Source organism: Copadichromis virginalis, linkage group LG5, assembly GCF_057382275.1.
Source record: "Copadichromis virginalis isolate Kocher_CV1m ecotype Utaka linkage group LG5, C_Virginalis_male_GT1.1, whole genome shotgun sequence".
Lineage (NCBI taxonomy): Eukaryota > Metazoa > Chordata > Actinopteri > Cichliformes > Cichlidae > Copadichromis > Copadichromis virginalis.
The window spans coordinates 10,838,785-10,848,033 of record NC_140622.1 but is presented as its reverse complement, the minus strand read 5'-3'; the positions used below and the strand labels follow the sequence as shown (position 1 = coordinate 10,848,033).

Genomic DNA, 9,249 nt, shown 5'->3' with positions numbered 1-9,249 from the left:
CCACCTAGTGACTGACAGTGAGTGGGTAGTGTTACAGTGGTGTTTCACAGATATTTAAACTGCCCAAAAACAACTTTATGACAGATTTGGTTACTTAGTCTCTCAGTGAAGCTCTATAAAGCCTGGGGGGGGGAGCTTTTACCAAAATATCAATTATAAGAGCTGCAGCTCCCCTTAAACCACTGTGTCTTGGCAGGAGGATCCTCCCTTGAGGGACACACATGAGGGATGTAAATGTGTGAGTGTTTTAACCACTGAGTCTCTCCTTAGTGCTTCTCTACAGAGAGTCATCCACGTGCCTGACTGCATCCATCCCAGGAGCCACATCTGGAAACCACATGTGTTCAGGACCTGGGTGGAACCAAGCCAGGACCCAAAACAGCTCTGGGGGAGGTTTTCTTTTTTTCTTTTTTTTTGCAAAGGCTGGATTGAAGGATTAACCTGGCTGTCTGTCAATCATTTTTAATTACCAAGACTGCCTAGTAAAGTGAGTTCCTTCCCCATATTTTTATATTTTTCCTCATCCAGATGAAGTCATTCTGGCTGAACAAAAATGTGGAAATTTAGCTGGTAGCAGGGGGTACAACACACTACCTCTGCCATGGCTTGACTGAGCTCTGCTTTGATAAATTACACTCTAATTGCAGCTACAGTATGCAGCCAGTTTCTGAGCAACAAATGCATTTTCCCAAATCCTAACATGCTTGTTCGCAAAGCACAAATGATAAATCACAAAGAAGTTTCCCAGTGTGCTTAGCAATTTGTATTTGCACGATGAGCAGAGAAAAACATAGATACTCTAGTGACAAACAACTTTTTCTTTCTGCATAAACCAGTGCTCCTGCATGTTTAAACAACACATCAAAAATTCTTTATATTCCCATTTATTCTCCGAAACTTGTAATATATTTACAAACTTGTGTTTGTGTTTTTTGTGTTTTTTTAGCCTCAAAAGCAGTCGTTGGTTTCTGTTTTATTTGATTACTCTGAGGAAATGAACTTGCAGAGGCCTGCTGCAAATTGCTCAAACCAGGTAAATTATTACAGTTAATCCATTTTGCGCCACGTTTGTTTGACTCGTGGTACATTTATGTGCCAAGAGAAGCCTTGGAATCAGAGAGAAAATGCAGGCCCAGCAGATACACCTAATAATGTATGTAATAAAAGAGCCCAGTGAGAGTGTTAAAATGGTTTGGGGCAAGTGTTATAATACTTTTATGCCTGAATTACAATAAATAAGCACGTGCAAGTACCAACAGCGATAATTCTGGTATTCCCTGCTCAAAAGATAATTTTAGTGTAGTCGTTTACTCCCATAAAGCAAGCACCCATTATCCAAATCTGTTGACTATTTATATATAAATGCACTTTACCATTCAGACTGCAATGTAGAAAGCAGTAGCCTCTATTACTGTTGTAGCACTTCACTGTATTTATTTTGGGTATTTTTTTAATCCAAAAAAACCCCACTGGCAATAAGCTGTGTGGTGAAAATATAGTTATTGTAAAAAGAAAGTAAATCTCTTTAAATTCTATGGTTTTATGTATAAGAACATAATGAAAATAATCCGATCCTTAAAATTAGGTGGTAAAAATAGGTGCATCCTGAGGTGAAGCACAACACATGGCATATTACACAGTGTCATTATTTGTTCACCAAGAATTCAGACAAAGTGCAGAAGCGGTGTGTGCAAAAACTAAGAACAGCCTTACTGCTTCCATAGAAATTACAAGGATAAGTAGCAGCCAGGTGCTGCTAATCAAATGCACTGATGATCAGAAAGTGTGAGCACCGCATATAAAAGCAGGGGTTATGGCAGTTTTTCTATTCTGGAGCACATGTGTTAGTAAAATAAAGTGAAAAGGATCATTTTTAAGTGCAAAACATTCACTGCAGTTGTCAATCAGCCCAGGAGTGGGTGTCCCAGGAAAATCACCCCATGGTCAGACCGAGTAATGCTCATAGAAACTGTAAAAAACCCAAGAGTTACATTGCAGACTCTAAAAGCTTCGGTTAGCAAGTTAAAAATTAAAGTTCATGACAGTACAAGTAGAAATAGACTGAAGTATGCCTTACTTGATAGAGTTGCCAGGAGAAAAACATCTTCTCTTAAAAAAGAAAAAGACTTCCCTTTGAAAAGCAACATCTGAACGAACTGTAAGATCAGGACCAATGTCATTTGAACAGATGAGATCAAAGCGGCCATGCTTGACCATAACATATCAGCACCTGCACCTCACAGCGTCTGTCAAGCACGGTGGTGGAGGGATGATGATTTGGGCTTGTATTGCAGTCACAGTACCTGGGCGTCTTGCAGTGATTGAGTCGGATAGGAACTCCTCTGAATACCAAAGTATTCCAGAGCCAAACGTGAAGCCATCTGTCTGACACATAAAGCTTGGCTCAAACTGGTTCATGCAAAAGGCCAATGATCCCAAGAACAGTAGCAAATCTACAACACAATGGCTGAAATAGAAAAAGTAATGAGTAGCCACCTATATGTTAAAGAAAACACAACTAGAAATGTCCCCACTGCAGATAATATCATACATTAAAAAAAATACTCAGGTACTCTGGTAATCATTTATATTTTCATATTTGACTATATCAAAATCACACTGAGTGAATTTTGTGGAGAAGCTGATAAATCTATATCTACGTCACCTCACACGATAAAACACTTTATCACACACACACACACACACACACACCTTTGTTTCCTCACTCTAAGCTCTTCCCATAGTATTTCCCTTTGTCCTCAAGGTACAGTCTATGAAATTGGAAATTCTCCATGATGGTGGAGGGAAACAACTTCTGGGCCATGGAAGGATGTGTGAAAGCACAACTTAGTCTAATGAATAGCACAAAGAGACTGTGTTTAAAATATCAGATGTAGTCACCGAGTCTAAAAAGTGAAGCCGGTGGCAAAATACATTAAAGTGAAATACTACTGATTGTTTCTAGGTGCTCACCCAAAATATTTTCTGCCTCAAATAGTATCCCATTCAAAAAAGTCAGCATCATTTTCCACAAGTCATTAGGCCTGAAAGAGTTGCGTTTGTGTCCATTCAGCTGACAGCTTCCAGCTTTAGCATGTGCCCATAAAGCAAATGTTACAGTGATTATACCCAAGAGGATGGCTTCACTGTATGGCTTATCACTCAATCTACATGCTGGGCAATGTTTCCCTGTGCGCTATTTCTGTAATCTTTCAAGGCAAAAAATGTGGGTATTTTTGGTTGGCTGATGAAAGCTAATGTTGAAAAAACATTCTAGCTGACGTCGTGTCTGCCATGTTTGTCGCCCGTCGTCACATCATTTCCTCGTCAGGCTTCGAATCAGAGAATGTTTAGTGAACTTTTGGCTACGAATTAATTCAGTATAACTAAAACGTGATGATTTTTTTGGGCCTTTGTTGACAAAAGGACATTTTTTCCATGCCAGCTCTAACAAATTGCACATGATTATGATGCAGAATTTGCAAACAGAGCTTGAAAACACGTCCAAACTGTGATGACGTAACATCACTGTGATGCACGAGCTCTCCTGTTTCACAGCAACGCTTTCTCCTCATCGATCAGTATCGGGTCTCCTGATGCCTGTACACACAACTTGTGCGTGCTGACATATTTATAACAGTCATGGTAAAAAAAACAAACTTTTTAGAAGTTTGGGACTTTTAAGAGACACGGTGAAGTCTTCTCAAGGCTGATTGTGAGCTGTCACACAAGGCCGCACAAATCAAGACACTAAAATTTGCTCAGCACTTGTGAAACAGCATTTAAAGGTGTTTGTGTCATGTTGTCAGGTCACTTCCATCAGTCCATTTTCTTAACCACTTAATGGGGTCACTGAGGGGGCTGAAAGCCTATCCCGGGACAGAATCTGGCAGTGTTGCCAGTCCAGAGGTAGCACAAGGCTTTCATCAGGAAAATTACACATGTACGGTGCATTCAACAAATGTTAGAAAAACTTAAAAAAAAGATTTGTTGTTTTATTGACGGACTCATCCTCTAAAGACCACAGACTGCAGGGAAATGCACACTCATGCATGTCACCAGCGGGTCGACCAATGTCAAGGACATATTTGCAGACATACAAGCCACATTACAACTCAGCTGAAAGGAAGTGGATGTACAGAGGGACCTGAAAAGCTTTTTGCAGCTAGATGTTGGGCCTTGTAGCAGCTGGAGACTTTCAATGTAGATTAGTGTCAGCAGGTAACAGAGTACGGAGCTCATAAACCTTCTGGGAATTAAATCTTGAAGCAGGATAATAATGAAACAACAGGAAATGTGGGATCAGAAGCATGCTACACAGGAAGCAAAGAAAAGCCGATGAGAGGTAAAACAGCGTGAAGATAGTTGTTAACGCTTTGGGGAATCTAGATCATATCTTTTCATGGCTATTTAGTGGCTGGAATTCAGATTAAAGCTCTGAGATTCAAAGGTTGGTAGCCAAAAGATAAACTGAATTGTGCATCTCAGAGAAAGAGCCGGTCACATCCCAGTGCTTTCCTAATTTTAAGCTGAAATGTGCAGAAAGCCATGGATCCTAACAAGCAGACGCATGAGAGGCAGGAGGCGTGAATCTCTCCTGTCAATCACTCCTAACCTATTAGTTAACCAGCAGGGGGCTAGAAGGAGTGGGGAGTATATCACTTTGTGTGTTGGTTTGAATTTCTGGAAATTAAAATTCCTTTCTTCCCAAATATTCCTCAACTGGCTTTGAAAATGAAAAAAAAAAAGACTCTAATTTGATTTTCAAAGAGAACAGAAGTGCTTTGGGCGTGCGTGCGAAGTGTGTGAAAGGAAAATAAATGCTGCCACTTGTGTATATGCATTTAAATATGTTCCGCTGCACATACACACGCACAGTATGTGCAAGATTGTGCATGCCTACATGCTGTGTGTACACACTGGGGGAACCCTTAAAATGACTTCAAGTTAGTCATGCCTGGCACTCGTTCCCCAGTATGAAGGAAACACAATCCATCTTCATCTCTAACTTTAAAGCTTAATAAAGGAAAATTGCAGTTCCCTTCAGGAAAAGCTCTAATGAAAACAGGTCCTGTTCTGCGCCTCACTCAGTTATGTAGTCCTGTTGGATACTGGACACAAACAAAGTGGCATATCATGCGCCAAATGTGACCACAGCTGCTGAACTGTTCTTTGTTATTGCTGTGTGACTCCAGTGGTGCATGGAGAGAAATGTCTTTTCCGTATGATTAACTATATTATCTAAAACCCAAATGTCACCCAGCCGTATGGTCTCAACCAAATTTTCTTTTCTTTTTTCCCTTTTTCTCTGTCTTTGCAAGTGTAAACGACTCTCAATGATCTCTCACATAAGTAAAGTAACAACAACTACTGGCTCAGCGCCCATGAAATTTAGCTGAGATGTTCACGGTTCCCAGACGCTGAACCTTATTGACGTGGTTATTGCTTTGTGTTGATGTCACACTGCACAATATGGTGAAAACAACCAGAGTCTTGAGAAGTCTTTGCGATGTGAAGCAGGAGAGCAAACGAGTATCCGGCAGTAACATAGACTGTATACAAAGGTGTACAAAGCCTGCAAAAGGAAGTTTAGTTGCATAAAAGAGAAAGTGATTTACTGATTCAATGAGTAACGACTCATTGAATCAGTTTCTAGTTTTCACTGGGACATTTCACTTGATGATTTATGAGCCGCTATTGTATGAATGTGCTGTGCCGGGTAAGTCAGATCCTCCTCTTGCTACGGTGATATCTAGTTTAAAAAGGTGGCAGTCACACTAGTGGGTGACATCATGTTCACTGAATCCATCTTTTATATATAGTCTGTTGGTACAACAACAGACTTGGTGTATCGGACAACGGCCCCTGTGGGCAGAGATGGGCAGTAAAGTAATCAGATTACAGTAATGCGTTACTTGTAATGCGTTACTGTAATCTGATTACTTTTTTCAAGTAACTAGTAAAATAAGGGATTACTATTGCAAAAACGGTAATTAGATTACGTTACTTTCCGTAGTAACGCTGCGTTACTGCGTTACTAAAACCGTGATTTTTTTTGCGAGAATGTCTCATGACAGTGACGTAAGCGAGTGCAACGTTCATGACAACAGCTGTGTGCAGATCAACAGTGGATCACATATCGATTGTGGGAGAGAGTATGAGTGTGCAGCGTTTAAAGCGTGGAAGTACTGACCTTACTTTGAGTTTGATTCCATAAAAAGTGGCAAAAACATTAGTGTCCGTTGTGTGTGGGAAGAAAACTTCTTTTCACAGCGAAAAAAAAAACCCTAAACAAGCACCGAGTGCGCAACGAGGTAATGGGAAACTCACAGAGAAACTCGCGGATTCTTCCACTGACCGCGGCACACCTGCACCAGGGTAAACCTCCGCCTACCCAACTCCTGCTTTACAGGTGAAAATAGAGCAAAAGGACCGCTAGTCTTTGATTTTATTTATTTTCTGCTGTGTTTTACTTGCATCTATTTGAAAGACTGAGTGTAAACACAAAAAATATTTTATTTTATGTGCTGGAATGTGCAGAAAATAGGTTTAAATGTTAAACAAATTTATTCAAGACAGAGAATGGTGCATATAATTTTATTTTTGCTTCATGCATACAATTAAAAGATTAAAACTAATAAAACAAGTTTTATAGAGACTTTTCCATTTGATTACATTTTGTATGATGGATTATGCAGAAAAAGTAGAATTGGGCTGAAAGATCTATCGCTTTATCACCTCCTCAGGTTGTAAATCGTGTTTTAAAAAAGTAACTAAGTAACTGAGTAACTAAGTAATTAATTACTTTTGAAAATAAGTAATCAGTAAAGTAACGGGATTACTTTTGGGGGAAGTAATCAGTAATTAGTTACTGATTACTTTTTTCAAGTAACTTGACCAACACTGCCTGTGGGACCCCCCAAAACTTCCAGAAAGAAGGACTGGCATGCCAGAAGGTTTTGAAACTTTCATTTTGATCCAAAACAAAATTAAACAGTATGACTCAAAGATGCTTAAAGGCAAATAACCTTTTACGGTCCTTTTTACTCATGCATATGTCCCTAATCAGACTTTCTTTTTTTTCTGGTTTTTATAAAACAAATCTAGCTGGTTTCACTGATTCTAATGCTCACTAAGTTGTTATTTGTAACTGGCTTTTGGCACTTCCTATGTAGAGAACAGCAAGCTATACTTGATTGTATGAGTCTTATTTCATCTAATCTGACACAGTTACAGAGTTTTATCTAAGAAGGGACTCACTCAAGCCCAGTGTTGAAGTTTAAATAGTTTGCTTCTTGACAACTATTGTATATATAGCTATGATGCTTCCTGAGCTTTTCTGTTGCTATGGTGTGGGTGTAGCTCAGATGGTAGAATAGGTCACCTACTAACTGGAAGCTTGGTGGTTTGATCCCAGTCTGCATGCTAAACATCCTTGCGCCAGATATTAACCCCATGTTGCTCTACGATGCATGTAGGAAAAAGGGGGGAAGAAGTCATTGGGTGAATGTACAATTTATGTAAAGCACTTTAAGTACTCAGAGTAGAAAGCGCTTAAGAATTAAGAATCGGTCCATGTAACAGCTACATGACAGATTGGCACAGAAATCCTTCTCACATGACTTTCCTATCATTCCATTATGAAGTTAACCTTTGTGTTCATTACAACTTTCATGTTTCTCTCAGGATGTATTTCAATAACTTTGGTAATCCAGACTTTAGCTCCATAACCAAGAACCAAATATTGGACAGAATTGCTGTTATATTTAGTTTAGTTTAGTTTTTTATATTTAGAGAAAGCAGTTCACCATGCAGACATGAACACACTGTTTTTAAAAATATTTTATTTCCATATTACCTTGTTTTTCCATCAAGCAGCTGTACATACTTGTTTTCCCCGTAAGCGCCCTGGATGTTTTTGCGTATGTACACAGATAGTTTTTCAAAAACATGCCGCTTTTTATCTCCATCCTCCCCTAAGTGGCGACACATTTAATGAGAAGTGGCAACCCACATAACGTTGTCTTGTAACGCAGTGATCCAGAATGATGGTACGAGACAGGGAGATAAAGCTTCAGCTAAACAGGGTGAATCCGTCCGACCGCTACAGAGGCCCGACTGATATCAGCTGACACGACACACAATAGCGTCTGCTTCGCGTCATTCAAACAGATGAAAGACTGGATTCTTCCTCTTCGTAATCAAGATGACACTGATTTAAAATACATAACTTTCCTGTCTGCAGGGGGAAAATGGATAAAGTGGGGACAGGCCTAATCAGCTTGAACTGTGATGAGATCATGTGAAAAAGATACGCATCTTTTGTTTTGTCTTATCGTCATGCAAACATACATTTTGAATGAACACGACAGACAGAGGTAGATTGATGAGGTGCAGGATTCTATTTAGGTGAACAAAAAAAAGAGAAACTAAAACTAAAACGAGCCGCGCACGAGCCGCTCTTTGTTCCAGCCTGATAATGTATCCCAAATATAAGCGGTTACAGTGAAGGGATGAATGATGTAAAACAATAATTGTGGTCAGTGACATAATGTGCATGACATGTAGTCTTGCGGAGGGATATAGTAACAACACAGCTCAAACCACAATCTGATTACAAAGACACAGACTGATGTACTGAAGCAAAACTTCAAAAGCTCCTCATATGGAGCTCATGGAGTGGGTGGCCTTTTGAATAAGCCAAAAAAACAAAAACAAAACAAAACCAAAAAAAAAAAAAAGACGTCTCATACTGACATTGCAGAAACATGAACGAGGTGTCTGTTGACGTTTTGATGCACTGGCTGCAGCGATATTGGATGATATCATTTTATAACTACAGACAAAGTTCTTCTAAATGTCAGGATAGCCTGTGTTCAGGATGTAGATGCTAATTGAGCGATGCGTTGCTCCTCATCTCATGGGCCAGTGGTGCAATGGATAACACGTCTGACTATGGCTCAGAAGTTTCCAGGTTCGACTCCTGGCTGGCTCAAGTTGTTTCCCAAATGATTAATATCTCTTTGTGTACCACATGTGGCTTAACCCTTTACTGCTGTAATCCTACATCTAAACGCAGTGATACAGCTTTGAAGTTGCAGTGTTTGATGCCCTGCGAATGAGAATGGTCTGACTGGACCACAGAGTATCAACTTTAGGGCCCCACATGAAGAAAGTAACAAAGAAAAAGGTACTGCCAGCGTGTAATCCAACTCTCAAATCATAACAATGATCCTGGGCAAGATGACA

The 9,249-nt window shown here is 39.7% G+C and overlaps 1 non-coding gene across 1 annotated transcript; it reads left to right on the top strand.

Annotated features, from left to right (window-relative positions):
* Positions 1 to 8,922: 8,922 nt before the first annotated feature.
* On the top strand, positions 8,923 to 8,995 carry trnah-aug (transfer RNA histidin (anticodon AUG)). The gene has a single exon. It is a non-coding gene; the product is annotated as a tRNA-His (tRNA).
* Positions 8,996 to 9,249: the final 254 nt, after the last annotated feature.